Here is a 27,111-nt window from a genome sequence, read left to right on the forward strand (position 1 = left end):
CTCAACTCCTCTTAACCTGTGCAATTATTTCCCTGTATTTAATTACCTGTATTCTAAGTATTGAAATACTTAAAATTTTTTTCCTGAGTAGACTATGAGATTAAGAGCAATAAAAGGCTAGCCACACTATCAGCCAAAGGGAAAGCTTTGAACATTTCACCAACTGTGGTTGTTGATAAGGGTAAGAAAGTTTCTTCATAGGTTTTTAAAAGTTTTTATCATGAGTAGCTGCTGAAATCTATGATAGTATTTTTCTATACCTACTGAGATTATCTCATGATCTTTTTCTCCTTTAATCTGTTAATGTGGTCAAGTTACATCAATATTCTGTTTTCTCAATCTGATCCTCCCCAAAAGCAGACTCTGCTACAATGAGAAGCAAAATCAGGACACGGTTCTTCATTTTCTTCTGTGCTTAGTTGCCCACACACACCCCCTTTTTTTTTCTGTGAGCTTGTCATTTAACTTGAAAATTTTCTTGTAGAAATTTTTTCAGCACCTAGGATAAAGGGACATTCAACCAGAGATTTGGATTTTCTTCTGCCAATCCTGGACTACTTGTTGGATCACCAAAGTGATGCAAATTTAAGCTAAAAATTCACTTGATGGCCAACCTACTGTTCAAACTTCTCAGGGCCTTTTACCTCCCTGCTTTGCTCACTCATCACAAAGGTAAATTTTCCTACAGGGCCCTGGGGGTAGAGATCTAGAGCATATTTAATTCTGGATCACCCTTACTCTGAAGAATGGCCTTTGGAGTCCCAGCTTTATGGAGGGAGGGTCTCCCACGAGGTGCCCCATCCTGGGGAAATGCTGTGCTTTGTCTTCCGAGGTCTGTCCCTGACAAAGCTGAAAAACAAACAAACACAACACAACACAGGTTTGGTAAATGTTCTTTGAACAAAACAAGATTTAACACTCAATTTACCTTTCTAGGTTCCCACTCTCTTTGATATTAGCCTTATAATTCTGTTAGGGGAACCACTGACTGAAACAGCCCACCCTGGCCAGGCACCACAGTAACCACTTGCATGAGTTATCTTGCCACAGGAGGTCCTGGTAAGGAATGCGGAACTAACAAGCCACCACCTGCTGGAAGAATTTGGGAAAGGTCAAAAGGAGAGAGGAGATACCAGTCCGTATGTCCACCAACCTCCCAGAATCCTCCTCGCTGGAATCCATCTTGGCTGAGTGATGCACTCGCCACCAAGAAGGACCCTGAGACAGAATGACTGGCCAGAGACAATGGGGAAACTAATCCCATCACCATAAAACCCGAGACTTCAAGCCACGTGGCAGAGCAGTTCTCCTGGGTTCCCTTACCCTCCTGCTCTCCACCTGGGTGCCCCTTCCCAATAAAGTCTCCCGTTTTGTCAGCACGTGTGTCTCCTCTGACAATTCATTTCCGAGTGTTAGACAAGAGCCCACTCTCGGGCCCTGGAAGGGGTCCCCTTCCTGCAACAATTCCTCACCATCTTAGCATCTCTTCAATACTTTTAAGAATAGTTTTTATTTAACATAGCATTTTTGTTTTAAGAGGAAAGGTCAGTTCAAATACCTAAATATCCATATTTTCAGAAATGGAATTCTACTCCCTTTTGTTAAAAGCCAACTTGAATTAGGTTTTCTGTCACTTGCACATGAAAAAGTCCTAATAATTAAGAGGGAGATGTGGCTATCCATGCATCAAAATGATGTACTAAATGACTGGTTAAGTGTAGAGGAGATAGTGTCACTGCATCGTCCTTTGTCACTTGATTGCTCCTTGAAATAAACCTTCTCAGAACTTGTGGTACATTATTTCTCTAGTGTATTCTATGCACATGTTTATATCACCCTATGGGTATTACTGGGTGACATTAAATAATGGTTTCTATCTATCCATGTATGCTACAAGGGCCCTCAGGACATGGACCAGACTCATCCATTTATGATTCAGTCAACAAATATCCGTTGTGTCTTGTACAGACACTAAAAATACAATGGCAAACAAAGCAGCCAAGATTCCTGTCTTCATGTGCCTCACATGTAAGTGGGTAAGACAGACACCAATAAAATAATCTAATAACAAAATGTATGAAAAGACATGGTGCTGTGAGAGTATATAATGAGGGAAAGTGTCCTAGCAAGTAAGTCAGGAAAGGCTTTTGAGGAAACAATAATTGAAGCTGTTAGCTTCTGTGGAAAACATTACTGACTTTTCAAGGCATTAAGAATTATTAGGGAGAAATTTTTTTCTGTTAATTCTAAATTGTTCATTTAAAAATAACTGTGAACATGATGGCTTGTAGGCTGATTAATTTGAAATTCGATCAAGTAAATTGTTTTCAACCTTGTCCATTCCAGTGAACTCTGTATGGGATGCTTTTTAACCACAGGGTCCTGTCCTAAATCTAAGCATTCATCTCACACAAAATGTCAAGTGCATCTCCCTAGTACTAATTCTTTCAAATTCTCTCTAACACCTTTCTCCCAGAACTATCACTATTGTAAAGCAAACTAAGGCCATCACCATCAAATACTTAAACTGTATATTAAAGATGTCATCCCATTTATCCGTGTTATCCCAGTGTCTGTTATTTCAGACGAGGTACAACTGGCCACAGATTATTTGCCAGCTAAGCTTAACAAAATGGCTCAATTGAATAACTCAAGGCATCTTTGCTTCCTCAAACATGAGACACTAATATGAGGTAAGCATTATTTTCTGGACATGTTTTTTTCAGTGAAGTGTTTAAGATTTATGGGGTCATTTTTTGTGATTATTTCTGATATTTCCTGACTACATTTACCATTTTCAGAACTCAAAGCAGCAGCTCCAAGTCACTAAATCATGCCTGGACCTCTCATAATTCATTCTAGCAGGGTACTAACTGAACCAGAACCATTCTGTGTTGCCATCTGCAAAGCAAGGTCTGGGAAGTGGAAAACTTTTAGCATTTGATCCAAAGTAGGGCAACTCAATTTTTTATAAAAGTCACCTTGAATTTTCAATCCCCCAATACATCTATTTCTCTTCACTTCACCCAACTCTTTGTAATCTGCAGAAATTCATTTTTAAGGGATGCATTTTAAAATAAAGGAACATTCTAACTAAACATTGTAGTAATCATTTCACAATATATGTAAGTCAAATCATGATGCTGTATACCTTAAACTTATACAGTGCTGTATCTCAATTATATCTCAATAAAAATGGGGGGGGGAAGATGAGAGCTGACAGATAAGTAAAAGTAAGCTAGGTAAAGAGGGAGGCAATAAGTATCAGAGGCAGAGGAAATGCTGTGTGCAAAGATCAGGATTTGAGAAAGAATGTAGCATCCATTCTAGACTATTTATTGCCTCATCAACATCCATTTAGCCTTTTCTTACTCTGAATATGATTTCAATTTTGTTCAGATATCTGAATCCATCTCTGGATACTCAGGAGAATTTGATTAGTTTAAGCTAATTAGTGTGTGGCATTTCCTTGGTGACTATTATTTGTTCAGCCCAATAAAACTTAAAGGGAAAGACCTAGTCCATGCCTCAAGGAGAGATTTTCCTCTCTCTTTCCTGCTGGATGTGATCCAAAAAAGCTTGTAACCCTTATTTCCACTGGCAATCCTCTTGCTACACCAGCCTTAACATGAAGCCAAACTGTGGAGAGCTTAGCACAAAACAGAAATAAATTTAAGTATTTCATAATAAAAATAAAATAAAGGAACATTCAAAATATCACGTTTGTATTTTGTTCATACTAAGCCAATAGGCTTAAAAATGTAATTTGACTACATCGAGATTTAATTCCCAATGTGAATATTCTATTAAGACAATGTTCATATTATGTTAGACACATAGTATGCAGTACAATTACAAATAAACAATTCTGCAATATTGCCAGCTGTCTAAAATTTAAATCAGCAAGTCAAGGAAACAATCTGTTCACACATCATATTGTATTTAATCACATTAACTTAAAATGACTATTGATTTTGATAGTTAAGCTGATGGTTATGTTTATTTTTTCCATTTATTCATTAATGCCATATTTGTATAGTATTAGACAATAATTTGTCAAGGTGTTGGAATACATTTTATTGAAAATAGTGTAAATATCTTTGTCAATTATAAAAAACATTTTTATTATAAAACTGTTCGTCACATAATTCTGAGAAACTTTTCAAAGCTATTGTTCAGTAATTTCTTAAGTATAAATTTCATAGAAGTTTTAGTTAATGGTGAAGACAATTTGTGTGTATTGACATGGAGTTCATGTTAGTTCTACCTCACATCATTTGAAAGAAATGGTCTATAATTCAATCATGGAAGAACAAAGATATTTCACAAAGAGAAATGTAATAATTAGTACGCCGTTCATTCCATATTTGTCCTTACATTAGAAGAACAGTGTGAGTGACCAAAAGAAATCTGCACTAATCACTTGTAATTGCCAATGTTAACCCAGAATGACATTTATATGGGACCAAATAATATTTTGTGATGTTCTATGTGTGCTTTCATGGCTCCAGCTTATCTACACAAGGCACAGAGATCAATAAATCAAACTTGAAAGTACAAATTGTACATCATCTCCCCTCCTGAGGCCTCATCTATCTCTGCTTCCCCTCCTGTTCTTCTCAAAAAGACCAAAAAGGTGGAGAAGGGGATTGAAGGTCTTGGCAGAATGTAGAAGGTCTAGGCTAATGTTTAAAATTCTTGAGTGTGTTATTAGGAAATAAATTATTTTAAATTCACCAACAAAGATGAATTACTGATTATTTTAAACCTTTCTGTTACTGCAGTTGACTGTCTCTAGTTCCACTACTGTGTGTGCTGTGCCTGCATCTTTCACCTGACTGGTATTTAGGGCATATGCATTATGTGGCATTGTGTAAACCAGGGGTCAGCAAACTTTCAAAAGTACCAATGCAAGTCATCATTATCCCTTCATTTCCTAGGATTAGAAATGTGGTTGGAAACACCTGTAAGGCTGAGGCTATAAATACTCCCTCATCATCTTCTACAATCTGGGAAATGAGTCAGCCTTTGTGATTCCCAATTAAAACTACAATAACCCTACCCAAGGTTGCTCCTTAAGTCTTTACCAAACAAGTTTAAGGTTTTAATTTTCATTTTTAATTTTATTAGCCTGAACTCTGCCAAGATAGGGCTGCAGATGGCCCTATGGGAGAAGCACCTTAAGAAGATGTGGATCCTGAGACAGGAGCAGGAGTGCTGCCTGGAGAAGTTATTCAAAACCCAAACCAAGATTCTCTCACTTGATCACTGTATATGGGCTTTGGCATTTGATCATCTCATTGTGCCAAAATACAGTGGCATTGACCAGGATTGCGTTTGTTCAAACTGAATACAGTAAAGCTGGTTGTGAATATGGACCTAGCTTATGACTGCCTACATTTGGAAAAAGCCATGAGGTAGTTGGTATCTGCTTGGTCCTTCCTTGAGAATTAACTAGAAAAGAGCTGGGTGTGTGGGTGATTGTTCCATAGATGATGTTCCGTTCTAGCTGGAGGGTTTGTATTTTCAAATTAAACTGGCTACTGAATGAATGGATGAATAGTGTGTATAATGGAGAAGGATCTTACCAGTGACAATACCCTGGCTTCCCAGACTGATCCTATTGAAATGTAAGTCATATCATGTCACTCCTTGCTCAATATCCTCCAATGACTTCCCACTTCATTCAAGGAGCGTGATGTTCTGTCAAAAGTAATCAAACATTTATTAACTACCAAGTACCAGTGACTGTCCTAGGCACTGGGGATACAATACAGACAAAAACTGCCTTCATAAGGGCAGGAGTTACTGGAAGATAATAAATATGATAATAAATAAAAATACCATGTTATATAGTGGTAAATACCAAAGAGAAAAAACAAGGAGTGACTCATATGAAATCTCAGTGGGGTGTTGACATTTTAGATAGGATGATCAGAGAAAACCTTAAAAAGGTGGTTTTTGATTCAATATCTGAATGAACTGAGGAACCTAAACATACAGATCTCTTGGGGAAGAGAATTTCAGGCAGAAGGAACCTTGATTCTTGCTGATGGTGATCTGTAGAAGGAGTTCTTCTGAAAATTCAGGGACCTTTTTGACATCTGATGAATGAGAAGTTGAGGTTACTTTGGGGAGTATTTCCTTATTAAAAACAATGTCTATTTGAGCACTTACGTGCCAGGCTCTGTGATAGCCCCTATTATACATCCTCATTTAATCTTCTACTATCCCACACAGTTTGAAATTGTCTCATTTTACAGATGAGGAAATTGAGCCTCAGAGCTCTGTGATCCAGAACACACAGCTAGTAAGTGGTAAGTCAGGATTTGAATGCGGGTCTGAATGATGCCAATTCTGGAACTCCTTACCACTAATGCTCTACCACCTCCACGCTGAGGGCTCACAAGACTGTTGCTTAATTAAGAGCTGTCAGTTGCTAAGCCAACCTCCACCAAAAGGAAACTAAGTTTGTGGCCAAGGCAGACCTGTAGGCACCTCTGTGGATGAATTCCAGGAAATGTTGTCTCCAGCCCTGGGTCCTTCCTTTCAAGAGACTGCAAGAATCAAAATCCCCTATTTGAGGGCCTGAGGATGCCAATCTCTCTGACCCACTGTGACCAGGTCTGGGATAGGATCTATAGACTCTATACCCACCCTAGAGAGAGGTGATTGCCAGCATTGGAGAGTCTATCCATAGCAGCGGAAAAAAGGACAGTGACACATAAAACTAGGAGCAGACCAGCTGAGCAAATGAGCCCAAATGGCAGCACATAACCCACCTAGCTGTCCTCCCTTTCAATGATCCAGGGCAGAACCCCGGGAATTAGGATAGCCAACTCTTCCTTCATCTTGGGTGTGGCTTTGGTAGCCCCAGCGTTGCGCTAGTCAGAGAGGAAGTGAAGGAACAGACTCTCACCAATAAAGCACAAGGAACCCTTCGGTCCTCAGTCTCCCAGTATCTCTCCTGGCAGTAGGGGAGGTGAAGTGTCTATCTGGGCTTTTCCAGTTCTGTCAGCTATAAAGGCTGAAGACCTACTACCCTTGGGATTAGGCTCAGCTGGACCCTGAGCCAGTGAGGACTGAGGTTGATACTTTAATAAACAAAGCCAGCTACCCCACAGCAGAAACTGCAGGAGTACAAAGGCAAAAACTCATTGAACATGACCTCATTAAATAGCTACAAATGTTTTCCTATCCTGATAACTATTAACTTTAATATTTTAAATGTCTTTCATTCCTTATAAAGCTGGTTTGGTGGTGCTGAATTCTTTTAGCTTTTGCCTGACCTGTAAAGCTTTTGATTTCTCCATCAAATCTGAATGAGAGCCTTGCTGAGTACAGTATCCTTGGTTGTACGTTTTTCCGTTTCATCACTTTAAATATATCATGTCACTCCCTTCTGGCCTGCAGTTTCTGCTGAAAAAATCAGCTGATAACCTTATGGGGGTTCCCTTGTATGTTATTTGTTGCTTTTCCCTTGTTGCTTTTAATATCTTCTCTTTATAGACTTTAAATATCCTTCATTCATTCTTACCATTCCATGTGTTTTCTAGACACAGAATGGCTCACCACTGCCTCCTTTTCAGTCCATACTCAGTGACCCCGAAGTGCTCTAGATAACAAAACAATTGCATCCTTTCATAACGGAAGGGATGTGTAACTGAACGAACATAGAAATGGAATTTTTCCACTAATACCTCATAACTTGAGATCCATTTCTAAAGGAATAATTCTGGCCCCAAGATGTCACTGAAAATCATACTAAGAACATAAAATGCTATTTAACAAACGAATTGTGATAAAATATTTAGAATGCCAGTTGAAAACTATACTAAAAGGGTGGTACTCTAGACACCCGGAAGCTGAAGTGACTGCTATTGAGGTGTGTGAGACCTCACTTCTCCAGAGGTACACTCAAGAATTTGTGTTACCAAAAAATTGCTCAGATAACTAACTACATTGAACAAATGTTCTTCCTGTTCAGTTCCCCGAGGTACCTGAGAAGTCATTATTAATTCTCCTTGAAATGTTCAGGTTATATACCTGACTGCATCCACTAGATAGGGTTGCAAATCTGTCTTCAACTGCCTGAAAAGCTCCTGCCTTTACACTTGAAGCTAATTAGACTAAAGCCCTCCCCAAATTTACTGACTGATTTTTAAATTCCCTTAATCCAGGTGATGAAGCCTTAATGGAATGCAAAATCCTTCACAGGTGCCCCAGAAAGTTCCTTCTCTCTAATCTCAGAGGTATGGAACCAACCAAGAATTACTACAGTTCCTACAAGTATGAGAAGCTGGGGAAGCTTCAGGAACATACAGAGTTGGATGGAATTCGGATCTAGTGCCTCAGCCCAGCCCAGCCCAGGCCATCCTCTGAGTTTCCCATAAAGAAGACAATGCATATTTCATAGATTCATGTGAGAAAAAGAAAAGCATTTATCCTCAAGTGCATGACACTTAGTAGGTACTCAAATGTTGATTGATTAAATCCATTCCTTTATCCTACAGGTCACAAACACAAATGCCCGTAGGGCCAGGTAGAAGCCGTCAGAGAGGGCCTGCTGGGCTGGGGGGCAGGGGAGAACTCACTGCTCCCTCCCCCCGACCCAAGGAGCAGCAGGTTCTTCTCAGCACTCCTGGGGAGGCTGGCTCCAATATTGAAAGTTCTGGTTTGCCCTCATTGTGGCTAGTCTGAATTTTCATGTGAAAATCTCTGTTTTTAACTATTGCCTTCAATCTTTTTACAACAAAACACACCTGCTAGACCAGTTTCAGTGGTGGCCCACCAGCTTTACATTTTTTCCTGTTGTTTACTTAATCAGAAAAAAAGACAAACAAAAAGAAGAGGCAAGATAATTCCACAGCAAAACACAGAAGGGAATACACTTGTTGACATGACCTTCAGACAGGAAGGTTTTAGGCAAAGTGGCTAAACTTTATTAAAGCAGTTTTGCATTACAGACTTTTTAAACTGCATATATTGAATCACCTAGACTAAATCAGTTGTTTTCAAACCTGGCTGCACTCTAGATTCATTCTGGAGGCTTTTTTTTTTTTTCATTTTTATTTATTTATTTTTTAACATCTTTATTGGAGTATAATTGCTTTACAATGGTGTGTTAGTTTCTGCTTTATAACAAAGTGAATCAGCTATACATATACATATATCCCCATATCCCCTCCCTCTTGGGTCTCCCTCCCACCCTCCCTATCCCACCCCTCTAGGTGGTCACAAAGCACCGATCTGCTCTCCCTGTGCTATGCGGCTGCTTCCCACTAGCTATCTATTTTACATTTGGTAGTGTATGTATGTCCATGCCACTCTCAATGATGCTTAGTCCCTCCATTCAGAAATTCTCATTTCATTGTTGTGTGGCTGACCCCACGTGTTGTATTTTTTAAAAGAATTTCCCCTCCTCCCTACTTCTCACCTCCATGCTGGGACTTTCAACCAAGATTAAGAACGAGATATAAAGCAGTGACTCTCAAACTGGATGGGTTTTTTTGTTTGCTTGTTTTAAATAGTATCTGAGACCTACAGAATCAGAAACTGGTAGCTGGAGACAGGGCCCAGGAATTTGCTTTATTAGTTTGCATCCAGATAATGTGATGCAGGTTGTTCACAGGCCACACTCTTGGAAACATTGCTAATGTTTGGGTTGAAACACAATGCTTTCATCCTATTTAACACATTCAGTGTGTGCACACATTTTGACCTGAGTATCATCTCATAAAGTAGGGTAGCAGGGAAAGGCCATAAGTGTGCTCACCAAGGAGCATAGTAGGGCTGACACTGGAGACTAAATCTGACTTAAATGAACTTGGATGAGGGCAACAGAGTGGCAGCAAGGGCAAAGCAAGTACAGCAGAGAGCTGGGCAATCGTTGGTCCCAGAGGTCCTTGCCAACATGGAGAACACCAGGAAACACATGCATCAGACCATACTTGCCAACAGCAATGCAGGGGCTGTTTTGAGAAAGCCACCCAAGCACAGGACTTAGAGCAATGGGAGGGAGACAAAGGATGGAGATGGTGTGAACCGACTGCAGGGAACAGAGAGGGGCTGAGGAAGGGGGTGGTGGAAGGTAGGCAAGTTCAAGGAACTTGGCCATCCACTGGCCTCACAACAAGGCCTGGGTCTTAAGCAGGATTTTCAAGCAGAAATCATAAGTGGGAAACAGACAGAGCCCAGTAGAACAAATATGTGCCTTGTTGCTCCCCTAACTTCAACATTTCCTGAGTCTTTTTCTCCTGGCTTCCCAGCACTGGGAGTTGAACACAAGGTTTCTGGTTGGTTGGATATATTTGGCTACGTAAATGTACTCAGCTTGTTTATAATTCACAGGCATGCCACATTTTTGCTAAGCATCAAATCATTCTTAAAAGATTTGCTTTCACAGTTCTCTCAGTCAGCATAATTAGCTGAACACCTGTTATGTATACTGAGCTGTGACCTAGGTGTTACAGTGTGAAACAGAGGAAATAAAGATACAAACAAATGTGTCCTGTACCCCACTCAGACCCTCCCCATCAACCATAAACACATATGAAAGTGACAAGAAAATACAGCCAAGGAAACAGGGAGGGACATGCAAACTCTTCACTATATAGCATTTTCTTTATGATGCTGGTGGCCCTGGGCTACTGCCAAGGTCATCCAGAGATTAGCACCACCCTGGGTCTGAGGATCCACAGCTGACTCTCATGCTGCTGAGAAGCAGAAAACACTTGACTGTGTTCCCTGGAGTTCTGGATGCCCTAAAACCAAAGCCATTTTCCTCACAGAAGAGCAAGGATGGATTCTCTCTCCCAACTGAGTTGTACTTTTCCTTGCAGGAGCCAAAGCAGTGTTATTTAGGCCCCCAAGATCTCTGAGCTGTTGATGTGAAGCAACTTTCCATTTTTATGACAACTCACCTTTTCTTTCACAGAACTCCTGGTCAAGAGGCAAATGAACGGTTGCCAGGACGGAATCCCACTGGTGACTCAAGATTAGTTACTGGGTCAACCTTGTCTAATTCTCTCTTCCTTTGAGATGAGGGTTTCTTCCCAGGAGGCTCCCATGTCACTCATGTAATAAATTCAGGTAAGCGTGCTTCCCCAGTTATGCTCAGAGGTCTGGACACAATTCATGCACAAGCTGTACCTACCACTCCCCACTCAACACGATAAGAAAGGTTAGAAGTGGAGGTGTCTGTCACTTAGTTTCGCCGTCAATTTCATCAACAAGATGTACAAACCTTGTTAACTGCAAATAACCTAGAGAAAGTTGAAGGCAGAGAATATATGAGAGTGACTAAATGAGTTAACTTCATATTTATACAAGGGCCCAGTGGCTAGTCACTTTCTGATTCTTTAAGAAGATGTCTATACCTCCGCACCTCCCTTGAATTTTCTCATTCCTCCTAAATCCAGCAGGAGAGCCATTGGCTTTGTCGTAGTTACTCTTGTTTACTAATCAGTTTTTGAATGGATTTTCCACATCAGCAGTGAGATACTGTATCCCTTGAAAAGACATGCCCTCTTTTAAATCACTCTCTCCAGTGCTTCTCAAACTCTAGCATCCATCAGAGTCACCTGGGGGACTTAGGAAAACACAGATTGCTGGGCCCCATCTCCAGTTTCTGATTGAGTGGGTCTGGGGTGGGGCCTGAGAATTTGTATTTCTAGCACATCTCCAAGTGATGCTGAGGCTGCTGGTCCGGGCGCCACACCTTGAGAATCGCTGCTCTAAACCAACATCCAGCCCCTCTGTATTCATGAGCTAAGTGGAATGTTACAATGAGCTTGCAAACAGCATCAAAGAGCCACCAAAAGGCAGATGCTAGAGTGGTGTGTTTTTGTTCCCCTCAGAAAATGTCTCACCTTGAGCCTGTACTTCCTAAAGCACCATCTCCACTTTCCTACCAGATTTTTTATATCCTGGCTTTCATGATGAGAATTAGAATAGGATGTTTCTGTAGACTTTTCAGATACTCACCCAGTTATCATGCCTCTTCATCTGCTGAACCCAGTGGCCTGAGAAATCTCTAAAACAAAACTTAAGTGCTGTTTCCAACTAGCTTTACAAAGCATAAAATAGGAGATTGCAGGAGCAGCCAGACTAGTAGCCTTAGTGCATCTGCAAGGGCAAGATGCCTAATTGCACTACCATAATTACAGTCACCCTTGAGTTCTCCTCACACATAAGCAGTTGCACAGAGAGAGTTATTAAAAGACTGCTTGTAAAAACACATTATGGGCTCAGACTTGGCCTCCATCAACCCATCCTAGCAGTCATGACTTTTAACATAAATTTTAAAAACCCATTTAGTCTCTGGGCAATTGTAAGCATCAGTTGAAATAAACATTTTAAAAATACAAAAATGTTTATTTTCCAAGCAGCAGACATTTATGTTATGCGCTAGTCCAATTAAACCAAAATTTTAACGACATAAATGTAATCATTCAGTGAGCTGGGGCTAAAACTCAATGGAGGAACAATTACAAACTGCTCTATTGTTGAAAGCCCTTGTTCTAACTAACCTAGAGAATAGACTTAGTGCTCGAACTACACGAATCTAGACTTTCTTCACTTCATCAGGAGAAGGTAATAACTCAAGAGTTGAGAAACCCTAGCATGACAGGAAGTCAGGTATTTATAAAGCTTCATGTAGGTTGGAAATTTAAAGAAGAGGCCAGGAATGTGAAAGAACAGCATACAATCCCTTTACCTGCAGCAGCCCTCTTCACTGGGACAGGATTTACAGATGCTGTAGATGCTTTTGCAGAAGCTAGTTTGGGGTTTTCCAAAAGATCCTTTTTCTTTCAGCATCCTCTCTAAAACTGTAGCTGAGTCAAAGACTAACAAATTGTTTAGTATTCAACAATATTTATCTAGCACCTGCTATGTGCCAAGCACTTAAAAATACACATGTTAACACTTAATTCAAATGTGTCGTTAAAATTTCCTCTGTTCTCCTAAAATTTTAGCACCAGAAGAGGCTTTCTGGGCAAATCTAGAACAAGAGCTAGACTCCACACATGCTGTTACTTCGGACAAATCAACCAGCCTCTGGTCTCAAGTTTCCTCAACTGAAGAAAGACCAGCTGTATCATGCCAGTGGTTCTCAAACTTTAGCAGTCATCAGAATCACCTGGAGGACTTGTCAAAACACAGATTGCTGAGCTCCACCCTCAAGTTTCTGATTCTGGAAGTCTGGGGTGGGGCTCAGAAATTTGCATTTTTAACAAGTTCCCAGGTGATGCTGATGCTGCTGGTTGAGGGATCATAATTTGACTAGAGTTTAATGATTATTGTCTAAAAGTTTTCTGTCTTGCCAGGTTGCCCCTTGCCAGGTCCAAGACCAGGCTTTTTCTGGAGGATTTTTTTTTTTTTTTTGGTCTGTGGCTGTTTGTGTTTCTGGGTTGCCAGTAACTTTAGCTGTAAGTCTATACATGAAGCTAGAAGAAAACTAAGGGAACTCACCACTGTGCTATTCCTTAGGGTCCTGAGGCCCGTCTGCCTTCTTTTTCTGTTTTACAGAGTCTTATGTTTGCTTTATACAAAGTGTCCAGGGTGCTTAGTTGTACTTACCAGGAGAAATAGGGGAAAATGGGATACATGCCTCTACTCCGTAATCCCAGAAACAGAAGTCTCTGGTCCACATTTTGAGAACCACTGTATCAGATGATATCTCACATCCCTTCCAACTCCACACTCTATAATTATGATTTTTAAAAGTGTCCTCATGAATTCACAAGACACATGGCAGAGCATACCCTGAGCAACATAGAGAAGAGGGAGGGCTGGCCCTTTGGACCTCTCTCTATCTTTTCTTTTGTTCTAATTAGCTACCAATTAGCACTACCAGGTGTAAGGTGTAAGGTCTGGGGAATCCTCAGCAAACGCTCAGCTGCCAAGGTTCTCTCACCACACTTGTTCAGACCACACCTCCAAGTAAGTATTCTGGGTTCAACAATTTGCTAACCTAGGACCCATTCTCTGGGGCCTCCCTCTATGCCAGAACTAGTCTGTCAAATCTTTCTCTATGTGGTACTGGTGAGAAAATGGCCATCTGCTTCCAAGATTACCCTTTTACAGGGACTTTATTTTTTCTTAACTCAGAGGACAGGTTGGTGGTGATTTCAGATACTTTGAATCATCCTGGTCAAGTTGGCATCACTTCTTCCCTGGTTGTCCACAGTCGCTTTCCAGCTGCTCTTCTTCCGTACATTCTTGCCCCTTGAAACCTCCTTTCAACATGGAAGCCTGAGTGATCTTGCAAAAATGAAATACTCATGGCTTGCTTAGTTTTAATTATTTCTTCAGCTCTTAAAACAAATAGTGAAATACTTGGTATGTCCAATGTGGCCCTGCGTGGCCCAGGACCTGCCCACTTCCAGCCCCTTCTCTCACTTCTCCCCTTCTCTGTTCCCTGCACTTAGTCACAATGACCTGTACTGGTTTCCTCAACAACCTTCTTTGGTTCCATACACCTTCTTAGCACTGGGCTTCAGCTCTTGCTGTTCATTCTCCCTGAAATACTCTCTCTATTCAGCTAGTTAATTCCTACTCATCCTCCTGCAGGTGTCAACTCAAATCTTTCCCTGATTTGAGGGAAATCGAAAGACCTGGTCACATCCTGCTGCTACTCATTTATAGCACTGTTTCTTTTCCTTCATAGCAAACATGATCAAATAATCACAAAATCTCTTTTAGTTGTTTATTTTTGCAACATTATATCACCAGCACCTGCCACAAAGCCTGGTGCATGAGATAAGTACAATAAATCTCTCTTGAATATTTGAGCAGGAGAGACTTCCTCCAAAATATCACGTCTTAGTCATTAAGTGTTGCAAAACAAATAATTTGTTTCACTTCAATCAATAGTGCCCAGCATTGAGTGGTTTTTCAAACACACTGAAGGAGATAGAAGATTTTCATATTTCATTTCATGTGTTAAAGAACTAGCAAAGTGTTCAAATACTCAAGATAGTAGAGTTTTGCCATTCAGAAGGGCTCTGTCTGGAGACTTTGGCTAATCCCTCGATGCATGAAAAATTCCATAGCATTTTATTTACTCCACAAAAGTGTGGTTCAACAATGACAAATAACCCTTTACCTTCTAATGCTTCAATGAAATGACTGCTGAGCTTCCTGACTGTAAGTCACATTAGCAAAGAGACTCAGTCACGAGTTTCCTAAGCATATCCTCGACCACTGAGATAACTGCTCATTCAGTGTTCACTGAAGTTTTCTCTTATTTGATGAGCCTAACCAAAGCACACATTGAAATCTTACAAATCACTTTTATTGTTCCATAGAGTGCATACTGTAAACTTGCTCTGGTCATGGACAGTATAATAGCTAGAAATAATTTGGGATAAATTAAACATAGAGTGTTGAATTCAACTAAGAACCATCATTTTCTTTGACCTTGTCTAGAGTCACAAATACCATAAGATGAAGAGGTGTCCACCAAGGGCCTCACAGGTGCAGAATCTTGATAAACTGTAAACCTCAGATTAAATCATAATTTAAATGTGAACAAGACCCCAGTTCATTTACTTAAGTATAGTTTGAACAAACCATACAACATTAGTTAGCATATATTTGCAACTACTTTTAAAAGAAAACATGTTTTGAGACATTGCATTTATAGATTTGAGCTAAAGATTGTCAGACATTCATAGAACCACCAAAAAATATATATAATATAAAACACATGAAACATGACTCTACTGTGAGAGTGGTTATTCAAAGCTACACCTCAGTGAGCAAACCTGGCTTAACCTACAGAAAATTCAACCAGTGAGAATTCTGTAATGCCTAATCACAAACATACCCAGAGGAGTTTGTATGTGCCAACAACCTGAATTTAGTAACTAAGCTGTAGTAGTTGCTGTAGTGTTTTAAAAACAAAAGTTAATTGAAGAGTGTGAGCTATCAAAACACAGCTAACAATAAGGAAAAGAACATGGTAAGGCCAGAAAATCTGAATTGAGTTATGCGAAAAAAAAAATAATGATAAAAGGTAATTTGAGAAAAATTACTTTGGACTAAGGCAAGTATGGTTAACAAATATTTTAAGTGCCTACTCTGATGTATTGGTAGGGACTGCCCAGAGAGTTAAGCTTAAAATAATTGTGAGGCAGGGGCTAAACTTAGCAGGAAAAAATGAATGGTCAACTTGCAATATCTGCCATAGGCTTGAGAGAAAGGGATAATGGGACAAATTCCATTTTTGCTGACCCTAACTCAGGGTCTCTGTACTTTTAGAGCTACTTCTAACTTTTCCTTGTCTTCACCAGTACAAGCAGTTGGCTTCACTGGGAGTGATATTTTTCACAAAGAACTAAGGTATTTTACCTAAGGGCTAGTGTACCGAGGACAGCCAAATCCCACCAGGGTGTTGTAAGGTCTACCAGCTGGCTCAGTGGCTTGCTGCTACCCACTAGCCTGACAGTATGCTCAATTCCAGTTCTTGCCTCAGGATTTTCAAAATTACTACATGGGCATTTAGCGTCGCTCACTATTAGTTAAAAATGCGGTGGTTAAATGTGTAAATGAGATTCGGTATTTGGTTTATGCATGTGATTAATTGTTTGCTTTTAGACATAGTTCTTGATACAAGTTGGCAATTTTAAATGGGAAAGAATAGATATAGTAGTAGATGAATACCCACATAAGTAATGCTAACTTTGCAGATGTGAAGAAAAAAGCCCTTTAGAACTAAGCCTTGAAGGAGTGATAGACTTTTGAAAGCAGATTATTAGTAAAAAAGCAAGCATTTCAGGCTGAGCAACGCTGGAGAAAATGTTTTTAACTTTAGTTCCTACTGCTTCCTCCAAAGATCCCATGGCTACTTTACCGATACTACTAAAAGTCTGGTTTATGTTAACTCTCCACTCTTCTGCCTCTTGGTTGTATTAGTGGGTGTTATCCTAGGACATACCAGTTGAGAGAAACAAGAAACTTCACTGATCCCACTTGGAGCAATAGGACCTGGTCTTAGTTGGGGATAGGAATTCATTTTTAGGTTGGGACAGGCCCAGCTCAGATAAGGAAGTGTATTTGGGGCCTGACAGTATGAAGATAGATTAGGGGGCAGTGTACTCCTTATCCTATGTTTGTTTTCCTTCTTTCTCCTATATTCAGTGAGAATTGAAGACTAGCATTGCTGGGAATGCAAAGCTGTGAATTTTACTTCTAGAGTCTCCTGTCATCTGTGGGGAATTGCTTGCTTGCCAGAAAGTAGGAGTAACTACATTTGGATTCTCTCAGAAATAAGGAATTGAGTACAAGTCGTTTATTTGGGAGGTGATCCAAGAAACAGCTGCAGGGAAGTGGGAAATGAGACAGCTACCACTGTGGCAACTGGAGCATCATCCTGCTGGGAAACTTCAGGAATCAATGGAGAACAGGCAATTCAAAGATATCCCACCCAAGCTCTTGATTATGAGGCATTCTAGCCTATCCTGGGCACAAGAAGCATGTTCCAGCTGCCTTAGCAAGCCTCCCAGCAAAGAGGTACACATGCTGGCAGTTGAAAGTAAGACAGGGAGTGTACCACAAAGTTAAGGCCCAAGAGGATATGGCTGGAGCACCAATAATATCTCTTACAAGGTATACTCCTGAACTCATTTAAGTGTGGATTCTGGAGGGAAGAAGCAAGAATGCAGAGTCCAAAAGGGATAGAAAACATCTTGTTTTCCCTTTCTGGGGAATTCAAAGTATATGATCTGGACACTAAATGGAAGAAAAGGGTCTCACAAAGACATGGAGAAAAAGACGTTACCATCTCAAAGTTAGACATTTTATTAGAAGAAAGGAATGTTTCAGAGTTATGCATATTTTCCTCTCCCCTTCCCTCTTCCCACCAAGCATGACAATTACAGTGTAAGAATCCTTTGTCAGAAGAGCTATTACATATGAGTTTGAAATTCAAGGGTAGTAGACTAGACATTCGGTACCAATTAGCCAGACCCTACGGAGACACTGAAAGCCTTTCTCTATCTCCCTCTCTCTCTTTTCCTAATCCGTTTTCTCTGTTTATATGATCTCCTAAATATGCTGCATCTCTGTGGTAGTCTCTGGCTGATAACAAATCGGGGTTAGATTCTAGGATATGTGTTTAGTACTGGAAATACTGGGTTGCTTGGGAAATACGTGTGTATAAGGCAATTTGTACTTAGACCAGAAGTATTTAGTTCAGTAGATCTGTGTTCTGACAATTTCTTGGAACTCTGGAAATATGGGAGAAGTGAGATTTAGGTAATTTCTGGAGGTGCCAAAGGAGCGGTGCCATTTCCTATGCGAAATACTCCAGCTGTTTGGAGAAGAGATCCAGATAGTAATCAAACACCAGAAAGATACCACAGAGCTGAGACTGAGCCAAACAAGAATACAATGAGGGGGAAAGCACTTTGTATGTATTTTGTTAGGTCTTTAATCCCCCTAAGAACAAGGGACTGACTCTGAAAAGCAAGACAATTTTTAAAATTAAATCAAATAAGGGTGTCAAGTGGAGTTATAGGAACTGGATTTACCCTCATAACTTAAACAAAACAGCAGTACAGAGATCCCTGAGAGAAGGGACACAAGTAAAATGAGCTCTACAACTATACCAGGTTACTGTTCAGCAGTAGTTTCTAGGTCTTAGTGCAGAGAGGGATAATCCAAACAGCCCAGCACTTCTCCTTGAGTTGAGAAGACAGAGATTGGAATTTGCAAGGCCAAGGTAGCTAAAATTTGTGGGGCAAAAAACAAAAAAGGAGAGATATGCAAGAGACAGAGCTCCAGATTTCTGTAGAGTGCTCTGCTAAGAAGAAAAAGACATGTGTAACAGGGAAAGAATCAACAGAAAAGAGTAGGAAGAACAATTACAGAAACCTACTCAGAATAGGAATAATTTGTGTTCCTACTAGTCAGAGTATAAAGATATTGTAAGACCAGGTGCATCATGTAGAAGAATATCACCACCATAGTGGAGCTAAGTGGATGCTCAACTAAAGGGTGGTCTGGATCCATCCTAACAAAGCTTGCAAGCAAAGTTCAAAAAGATTCAACTGATTCCAAGTAACTAACTGCATATTAGGATAAAATTCAGCACTATTTAACTGAAAACAGCAAAACCCACCAGCTAACAATATGAACAATGAAAATCACAATGTCAAGCATGCAATCAAAAATTATAAGGCATGCAAAGCAGCAGAAAATTTTGATCTATTACCAGCCAAGAGAAAAAAATAAAATAAATATAAGTAGATCAAGAAATGACTGAGGACCAGTCCCTCCCATCAGGAAACTTGCATAAGCCTCTTAGATAGCCTCATCCACCAGAGGGCAGACAGCAGAAGCAAGAAGAACTACAATCCTGCAGCCTGAAGAACAAAAACCACATTCACAGAAAGATAGACAAGATGAAAAGGCATAGGGCTATGTACCAGATGAAGGAACAAGATAAAACCCCAGAAAAACAACTAAGTGAAGTGGAGATAGGCAAACTTCCAGAAAAAGAATTCAGAATAATGATAGTGAAGATGATCCAGGACCTTGGAATAAGAATGGAGGCAAGATCGAGAAGATGCAAGAAGTGTTTAACAAAGACCTAGAAGAATTAAAGAACAAACAAACAGAGATAAACAATACAATAACTGAAATGAAAACTACACTAGAAGGAACCAATAGCAGAATAACTGAGGCAGAAGAACGGATAAGTGACCTGGAAGACAGAATGGTGGAATTCACTGCTGTGGAACAGAATAAAGAAAAAAGAATGAAAAGAAATGAAGACAGCCTGAGACCTCTGGGACAACACTAAATGCAACAACATTCACATTATAGGTGTCCCAGAGGAGAAGAGAGAGAGAAAGGAACAGAGAAAATATTTGAAGAGATTATAGTTGAAAACTTCCCTACCATGGGAAAGGAAGTAGCCACCCAAGTCCAGGAAGCGCAGAGAGTCCAATACAGGATAAACCCAAGGAGAAACACACCGAGACACATAGTAATCAAATTGGCAAAAACCAAAGACAAAGAAAAATTATTAAAAGCATCAAGGGAGAAATGACAAATAACATACAAGGGAACTCCCATAAGGTTAACAGCTGATTTCTCAGAAGGAACTCTACAAGCCAGAAGGGAGTGGCATGACATATTTAAAGTGATGAAAGGGAAGAACCTACAACCAAGATTACTCTACCCAGTAAGGATCTCATTCAGATTCGATGGATAAATGTAAATTGGTACAGCCACTATGGAGAACAGTATGGAGGTTCTTTACAAAACTAAAAATAGAACTACCATACGACCCAGCAATCCCACTACTGGGCATTTACCCTGAGAAAACCATAATTCAAAAAGAGTCATGTACCACAAAGTTCATTGCAGCTCTATTTACAGTAGCCAGGACATGGAAGCAACCTAAGTGTCCATTGACAGATGAATGGATAAAGAAGATGTGGCACATATATACAATGGAATATTATTCAGCCATAAAAAGAAATGAAACTGAGTTATTTGTAGTGAGGTGGATGGACCTAGAGTCTGTCATACAGAGTGAAGTAAGTCAGAAAGAGAAAAACAAATACCGTATGCTAACACATATATATGGAATCTAACAAAAAAAAAAAGGTTCTGAAGAACCTAGGGGCAGATCAGGAATAAAGACGCAGACATAGAGAACGGCCTTAAGGACACAGGGAGGGGGAAGGGTAAGTTTGGACAAAGTGAGAAAGTGGCATGGACATATATACACTACCAAATGTCAAATAGCTAGCTAGTGGGAAGCAGCCGCATAGCACAGGGAGAGCAGCTTGGTGCTTTGTGACCACCTAGAGGGGTGGGATAGGGAGGGTGGGAGGGAGACCCAAGAGGGAGGGGATATGTGGATATATGTATACGTATAGCTGACTCACTTTGTGATACAGCTGAAACTAACACAACAATGTAAAGCAATTATACTCCAATAAAGGTGTTTAAAAAAAAGTGGAAAACAATGTAAGCATTAGACAGAGAAAAACATAAGACAACGGCATTGAAACATGTTATATATGTATGTGAAATACAATAAATCCTTCAAAGATTCTCCAATTGGATTTAATAAATAAAAACTAATGATATGCCTTACTCAGTCATTCAGAAATATTAAAAATAAAATGACATTACAAGTAATTCTGATTTTTGCTTTTTTTTGTATTTATTTGTCATGTCTTTACCAGACTTCCAGGCAATAAGCATTAAACAAGACAAAAGAGTATTTTATCATTATAATAACATTCAATCTACAATGAAGAAATAACTAGTGTTCTATTTTACATTCCAATTATTGTAACATCAGAGTACATAAAGCTTTAAAAGCAGGAAATTTAAGGAGATTCCTCCAAACATAGGAGGATTTTAATTTATTTCTCTCAGCCCCACTCAATTCAACTACTCAAAACGAGTGAGGATATAAAGACTCTGGAATCTAATTCATTAGATTAACATTTTTATAACTTCAGCGCTGAACACAGAATAGACCTGTTCTCAAATACTTGTTAAAACGTTTACAAAATGTAACCATTTATTAGGCACCAGAAAAACATCAAAAAACAAATAGTAATTGTAGTTAATGACCATGATCTCTGGTTATAATGCAATTAAAGTAGAAATTATTAACTAATAAAACCAACTACCTGAAATGTTATAACTCCTTGACAATTATGATCATAATTTATTTATTGACTCCACAAAGTTGCAGAATATCTAGCAAATAATAGTATTGAAAATACTACATTAATAAAACTCAATGTAAACAGTTAAAGCTATGCACAGGTGAAAACATACAAATCTATACACCTACATTACTAGACAAGAATTCAATTCAATAATTTTAAAAGGATAAAACGTAAGGAAAGCAAAAGAAAAAACTATTTCAGATAAAAAGCAGAAATTGACAGATTCTAAAACAGAAGAAAGTAGAATTAATCAGTAAAACTAAAAGGTGGTTCTTAGGGGGAAAAGTAATTAAAGATAAACCAGCAGTTAGTCTAACCAAAAAATAAAAAGGAGAAAGCACGAACACAAACAATCAACAATGATACTGTGGGAGAAGATATCAACAATGAAACAAAGACTCATATGCCTCAGATATTAAAAAGGATTATGAGTACTTTTGTGAAAACTCTGTAAAAATAACATTGAATTTCAAGATGAAATGGATAGTTTCTAAGAAGTTATAAATTATCAAAATTGAGAGCATTCTTCTTTTTTTTTTGGCCACACCACATAGCACATGGGATCTTAGTTCCCCACCAGGGATCCAACCCGTGCCCCCTGCAGTGGAAGCGTGGAGTCCTAACCACTGGACCACCAGGTAATTCCGAGAACATTCTTAATTTCTTTCATGACCATAGATTTGTTAATCTTCTGAGATCACACCTCCCCACATCCCCACCCCCAAGAAAACTAGGCCGAAAAAGATTGACAAATGCATTGGATTCGAATCTTCAAGGAACAAAAAATGTGATATTATTTTTATTCTTTCAAAGCGTAGAAAAGAAAGAAGAAATCTTGCTAATTAACATCCATGCAAAAATCTCTAATGTGATATTAGCAAATAGAATCCAATGGAACATTAAAATATATATATATTGCGTGACCAAGTACGGTTTATTGAGAAAGGAAAGGATGATTCAAAAATAATTAAAAGCCATGGCCTTCCACCTGCTATTGACCAGTTTTTCCCTGGACCCATCTCCTCACTGATACCCTACCCTCTAAGTTCATTCCTTCTCACTTTCTCCCCATCATCCCTCCATAGTCAATCACCTATATTGTTGACAGTGAGCCTCCTAATACTCCTAATGAATCTATATTTTGTTGTTTCCCTATTTACACTCCATCAGAGATTCTCCACAGCCTTCAAAATAAAGTTCAACCCCGATCATGGCATGTGAGGGAGGCTCTGCCCACCTCTCTAGCTTTGTTTCCAGCCTACACACACATGGCTGGTTCTCTAGCCACCACAAAGTATTTGGAGACCCTCAACTCTTATTACTGTTTCTGGCCTCAGTGCTTCCCCATATACTGTGTCCTCTACCTGAAACACTTTTCTTCCTCCTCTTAGCCTCCTTCTCGGCTTATTCTGGCATCATCTCCTCCACAAAGGCTTTCTCCACTAGGCTGACTTGGTTTACTTGTCCAACTTCCCCACAGCACCCTGTTCAGACCTCAGAGGGACTCAACACAGTGCATTGGAATTGCTGGTTTGCGTGGCAATCTCCCATGCTGCACCTTAACCTCCCTGAAGACGAAGAGTTTTCTTTTATCTCTTGCACTGAGCACATGCCTGGCATGTGGCAGACACTAAATAAATGCTGAAGAGATGAGTGCTTCCCAGTCGGGTAGAAAATCATCTCCAGATCAAAAAAGTCGCTACAAGTGGTTAATGAAATCACCAAGAAACAGGATTACTTTGGGGGCTTTGCTTAGAACTACTCCACGCTGGTTTTTGAACATAAGAAAGTTTTTTCAAGATTGTCACCACTGGAGGAATAGATGATTATCTCGGAGGATGGTGTTTTCACGAGGTGTCTTCCTATACTTGGGAGGATCAGAAACTCAGAATTTCATAGTTTGAAGGTGACAGAATGCTGAAGAGTAAATGACCCATCTAAAAATTCAGTTTGGAATAAGCACAGGTGGATTTTGCCATTACTGCCCAGGGAGCACACCTGTACACAAAGCTCCTTGATTTGCCATTCTAGAAGAGGAGCTTCCCACTCCCACACATCACATTGTTTTACACTGCAATAAATACATGGTCTTACTTCCCTCACTCATTGGAAGTTGCCACAGTGTGTCTCAGCAAGGTTGCATCTGCATTTCTGAGTCCAAGATTCTTGGACATTCCTGCTTCAACTGCAATTCCAGCTGTATACCTTTTATATAGTTTCTTTTCCCCTGCAATTTTATTTAAAGACTACTTGCAAACTTTTTGGCAGGAAAACACTCTGATTTAGGCAACTGTTATTTTACAGATGAAAAACATGAGGCGAGATAGATTAGCTGAGTTTGCCCACACCATTAGTTATTAGAATCCAGAACCGTAATACAAATACCAAAATCCTAGACACAATGTTCTTTGTTTGGGGAGAATAATACTTGTACTTATTTCTATTTCACTGTAATGGTCTAATATAGCACAAAAGTCAATGTGCTCATTGTCTGAGTCTCTTGATACAGCATCAGCTGCTATTTTATTCAATTATCTGGCATGGGAAAGTTTCATATTTTCTAAAGTATTACTCAAAGACAAGATTTTAATACCTAAAACTAACCAGATAACACACATGCTCATATGAAGTTACCAGACCCATAGTTCACGTAATCTGGAAACTACCTAGCAGAGTTCTACACTAATGAAATCCATTGTCAGTAAGTCACAAAACATTAAAATGCAACAGAAAATGAGGAAAGTTAACCCAGGGTCCACCAGTGTGTTCATTCCAGCACCATCTGTGCATCTGCCGCATGATTAGACTCTGTGTTGGGCAACATTTAAATTACTGGGCAGCCCTACCATAAAGACCATATGCTTACAAGTGAATAAGAGTTGTCAATACAAGAGCCATTAACTGCTTGGCAGAAAAATCTACTCTGAGAAAAAACTTCTGTAAAAAGTTTTTGTTTTTCCATAGACTGTCATAAGATTGTAGGTTTTGATCAGCTGCTTTCTTGGTGGTTTCTGAGATGTTTGTAGAGGGTGGGGGAGAGGCAAGCTGAAAATGTTAGAAAGGAGGTTCTTTCTAAAGACCTTATAAAAAAGAACTACGTTGGGGCTAAAGCACAGTGATCACATGTAACCACAAGCCAAGTCGCCTTCCCATGTGGCTTGCTAGACACCTTCAGTTATGCTCTCAGACCCCATCGATCCACCCTACAGTTTCACAAAGCTATGGACGAAGTGGAAGATGGCACTAGAGGAAGTATATTATAGTGAGTCTCCTATACACTATTTCAGTTTTTACCACACACATGCTACTAGATATGCCTTCTGTGTGCTAAAAAACACAGTATAAATTTTTCCACTTTACTCAGTTCAAAAACTCATGACAATGTCATTTCCTGCCAAGTTGTACCTTACCAAAGAGGCAGTTTTTTCCCCCTCCTTTTGTATGGAAATTATTACACTCTTTTTAATCATTTTCTTTGTGTTTGTTTTCCCCCATCAGACAGGGAGCAATTTTGTATATTCACTGCCTAGCACAACCCCTGGCACATAATAGGCACTCACTAACTGTTGAAAGAAGGAGAGGAGAGGGGAGGAGAAGAGAAAAGAAGAAATAGGAACTGAGTCATCAGGATGAGAGCAATGTAGGAAACAGAAAAAGGTATAGACCAGATGAGTTGTGAGTTTATTGCCATCAGACAGGGGCTATGGAACCTCAGTCTTGATGAGAGAAAACTGAAGACTGACATCAAGATGCACAGTACACTTTCAAATTTTGTTCTGCAAGTGTATACATATAGTAAACTTTATACCATTTTCATTTCAGAATGTAAGCTCAAAAGGATTTGTTGAAATAATAAATGCTGGAGAGGGTATAGAGAAAAGGGAACCCTCCTACACTGTTGGTGGGAGTGTAAACTGGTGAAGCCACTAGGGAGAACAGTATGGAGGTTCCTTAAAAAACTAAAAATAGAACTACCATATGACCCAGCAATCCCACTACTGGGCATATACCCAGAGAAAACCATAATTCAAAAAGAGTCATGTACCACAATGTTCATTGCAGCTCTATTTACAATAGCCAGGTCATGGAAGCAACCTAAGTGTCCACTGACAGATGAATGGATAAAGAAGATGTGGCACATATATACAATGGAATGTTACTCAGCCATAAAGAGAAATGAAATTGAGTTATTTGTAGTGAGCTGGATGGACCTAGAGTCTGTTATACAGAGTGAAGTAAGTCAGAAAGAGAAAAACAAATACCATATGCTAACACATATATATGGAATCTAAGAAAAAAAAAAAAAGGTCATGAAGAACCTAGGGGTAAGACAGGAATAAAGACACAGACCTACTAGAGAATGGACTTGAGGATATGGGGAGGGGGAAGGGTAAGCTGTGACAAAGTGAGAGAGTGGCATGGACATATATACACTACCAAACATAAAATAGATAGCTAGTGGGAAGCAGCCGCATAGCACAGGGAGATCAGCTCGGTGCTTTGTGACCACCTAGAGGGGTGGGATAGGGAGGGTGGGATAAGGAGGGTGGGAGGGAGGGAGATGCAAGAGGGAAGAGATATGGGAACATATGTATATGTATAACTGATTCACTTTGTTATAAAGCAGAAACTAACACACCATTGTAAAGCAATTATACTCCAATAAAGATGTTAAAAAAAAAATTTTAAGTGTGCAAGACATATGAAACTGTGCTAATATATATAAATGACTTCAATGGCAACTTTTGGCACAATTATTAACGGATGGTTAACTTTTATAAAGATTACAGGTCTTTCCAACATAATTTATAGATTTAATAAAATGTCTCTCAAAATTGCAACAAAATTAGGAGATTGCCAATGTGGTTCTAAAGTTTATTTGTAAACATATTCTTTTTCTCAACTTTGTTTCTGTTGTTTCACAAATGGGGACTATCCAATCCTTACAAATATTAGAACATATTATAAAACCATAATACATAAATACTGTTTTTTAAATATTTTTAAAGTAAATGTTGATATACATCTAAGAGCCAAATATATGGAAGTGGTTTCAGTAATTGAATTGGGAGGGGATTATTTCAATACTAGTTGGAAAAATCATTTTTGGAAAAAAATATTCTAGATCCTTAGATCATACCATATAACAAAATGACCCAAATTTATGTAAAAATTAGATTAAAATTGAAACCACAAAATGAAAGAAAATATTATATATATACATGTTTGATTTCTCAGTAAAGAAGGATTTTCTACATGTTAAAACAATGGAAGAAGTCACAAAGGGAAAAAACAGATTTGGTTTTATAAATCTCTTAAACTTCTACAAGGCAAAACATCATAAACAAAATTAAAGGGCAAGATCTGGGATGTATTTGTAACTTAATGGATGAAAGAGGATAAT

At 39.2% G+C, this 27,111-nt stretch overlaps 1 long non-coding RNA gene across 1 annotated transcript in view; it reads right to left on the bottom strand.

Moving 5' to 3' along the window:
- Positions 1–335: 335 nt before the first annotated feature.
- LOC133085235 (uncharacterized) overlaps positions 336–27,111 on the bottom strand; it is a 120,369-nt gene continuing 93,593 nt past the window's right edge. The window contains exon 3 of the long non-coding RNA XR_009699542.1: positions 336–849. This is a non-coding gene — a long non-coding RNA (uncharacterized LOC133085235). The remainder of the gene's footprint in view (positions 850–27,111) is intronic.

The sequence above is a fragment of the Eubalaena glacialis genome, chromosome 2 (genome assembly GCF_028564815.1).
Source record: "Eubalaena glacialis isolate mEubGla1 chromosome 2, mEubGla1.1.hap2.+ XY, whole genome shotgun sequence".
NCBI classification, from domain to species: Eukaryota; Metazoa; Chordata; class Mammalia; order Artiodactyla; family Balaenidae; genus Eubalaena; species Eubalaena glacialis.